This window comes from Callithrix jacchus, chromosome 1 (genome assembly GCF_049354715.1).
Source record: "Callithrix jacchus isolate 240 chromosome 1, calJac240_pri, whole genome shotgun sequence".
Classification (NCBI taxonomy): domain Eukaryota; kingdom Metazoa; phylum Chordata; class Mammalia; order Primates; family Cebidae; genus Callithrix; species Callithrix jacchus.
This window is the reverse complement of record NC_133502.1, coordinates 150,826,398-150,829,238: the sequence shown is the minus strand read 5'-3', so window position 1 is coordinate 150,829,238 and position 2,841 is coordinate 150,826,398.

Sequence of the window (2,841 nt, the reverse complement as noted above, 5' to 3'; positions counted from 1 at the left end):
AAAGAACTTCCCAAACCCAAATCCATGGAGTCAGAGTACATCACTCTCTTAGCACATGAATGCGTAACAATACACATGGAATACTGCCAATCAGGAGCTCACCTAAACATCTGTCTAGAGTTTTGATTCTGGCTTCATCACATAGGTATGATTGATTGAATTATTGGTCAAAATATTGAACACAATATCCAGCCCTCTTCCTTGGAGGTCAGGCTGATATTACACAGCTCAAAACCTCAATTCGCTAATCACATGGTTGGTCTTCCGGCATGACCAGCCCCCATCCTGAATAATCTCATTAGCTTAAGCTATTACAGGGACCAGAAGTTACCACCTTTAGCCTAAACCTTCAGGGCCTACCATGAATAACAAAGACACTCCTGTCACTGGAAATTCTAAGGATTTAGAGGCTTCTTCTAGGAACCAGGGAAAAGAATCAACCGAATTCTTTATTATATAACATATTGCTTTTGGCTTTTGTCTGTTCCGCTGCCTTTTTAAGGAAGACAACTAGCAAGTTGTTAAAAATCTCTCTCACTCTCTCTGACAGAGACTTAAAGACTGGATTGAAATCATTAAGTGGTTTAGAGTCAGGATAGCAGAATGGTTCAGACTGTGGGTGTGGAGATGAGGCTGCTTGGGTTAATCTTGGTTTCACAGCTTACTAGCTCGGTGGTCCTGGACAAGTAACTTAAACTCTCTAAACCTCGGTTTTCTCTTCAGTAACATGATAGCTTATCATGATGAAATAGACTAATGTCTGTATTGTGCTTAGCACGGTGCTGGGCACACAGAAGCAGCCAGGGGTTGCTACTAACGATTGCATTTGGATTTTAGAAAAGATCTTGACTATTTCTAAATGTTTGCTTTAAGGTGGCATGCCCTAAATATATTTAGGCCAGTGTGGTTTTGTTTTGTTTTTTTTTTTTTTTGAATCAGAGTTTTAGTTTTTAGATGCTGATTCTTTGTTAAAGGAAATCTTTCACAAAATCTGAATCTAGAAAGTCAATGAAATCTAAAGCAGAACTTCTCTAGTCTAAGAGGGTCAGGCACATCTAGCCACCTTTTTATCTATTGAGTATTAAGATCTGTTTGAGGAAGTTAGCTTGATAACCAGTTTTCAGCTTTTTCTTTTTTTGTTTTTCTTTATTTTTTTGAGATGGAGTCTTGCTGTGTCGTCTAGGCTGGAGTACAGTGGCATGATCTGGGCTCACTGCAACCTCCGCCTTCCAGGTTCAAGCAGTTCTCCTGTCTCAGCCTCCCAAGTTGCTGGGACTACAGGTACCTATCACCATGACTGCCTAATTTTTGTGTTTTTAGTAGAGAGGGGGTTTCACCATGTTGGCTAGGCTGGTTTTGAACTCCTTATTGTTGAGTAATATTTTACTACATATATATATATATATATATATATACATACCACAATTTGTAATCCTTTTGAGTTATTTGCAGTTTTGCATCTACTAAGAATGAAATTGTGAACATTTGGGGGGTCCTTTATGAATATATACATTATATTAGTAGTTGTATTTTATTTTATTTTATCACAGCAATATACTTAAAATCTTATTTGTTGCTGGGCAGGATGGTTAATGCCTGTAATTCCAGCACTTTGGCAGGCCATGGTGGATGGATTACTTGAGGTCAGGAGTTTGAGATCAGCCTGGAAAACATGGTGAATACAAAAATTAGCTGGGTGTGGTGGCATGTGCCTGTAATCCCAGCTACTGGAGGCTGAGGCATTAGAATCACTTGAACCCAGGAGGCAGAGGCTACAGTGAGCCATGATAACACCACTGCACTCTCTAGCCTGGGTGACAGAGTGAAACTCTGTCTCAAAAAAAAATAATAAAAATTTAAAAATAAACTTGTATTTGTCCTATTTAAATATTTTCTATAAAAACCAATTCTGGTACAGATGAAAATGTTTTTCTCAAAACGTATGCATACACACTCAATTTTTTGAAAATAAATTCCTTGAATTTTAATTTTTTGGTCAAGAATTTGTTATATTGACAAATCTTGCTTTTAAATTATTGTACAGATTTAAGTTTTTGCCTTTATGTTTTCACGAGTGAAAAGTAACTGAATTGCATAATTGCTTTTGTTTCTCTTTACTCTCTCTGTTAGAGTCAGCATGTGGAAATGCTACTTGGGAGGTGTTATTTAGAGGAGATCTATGCCCAGTGTTGTTTTATTTGTATTAATTTATCACTGTGATGAAATATTTTCAATGTTCGTTTATTCTCTTTATGCATTCACACACACACACACACACACACACACACAAAGATAAATTGCGTTCCCATTATGTGCATGTGTACATGTGTGTGTGTGTATGTAAACTTAAAGAATTTAAAAATTAAAAATGAAATTCCTTCCTATGCATATCTGTCTTTTATGACTATACAGCATCCTTGAAACAACTTCTTATTACCTTTTGGGAACCCCTCTTCTATATGGTGTGCAATCTACATGGATTGGCCAGTATCTTAGGTCTAATTTCCCTCAAATTAATGAAACATGCAAGCACTACAAGTTAGACAAGTTCTCTATAAGCAGATGTTGTATCAGAAATTAGAGACACAAGTAAACAGAAACTTTACCAGAATCACTTCTGATATGCTAGCAGCATCTCCACTGTCAAGTGTCACTGAGGTTAATGCTGCAAACAGGGTGTTTATACTCAGCAGATGCAGTGAGGGTATCTGCAACGGGAACAGTACTGTGGCAGCATCTCCGTTGTCAAGTGTCACTGAGGTTAATGCTGCAAACAGGGTGTTTATACTCAGCAGATGCAGTGAGGGTATCTGCAACGGGAACAGTACTGTGGCAGCATCT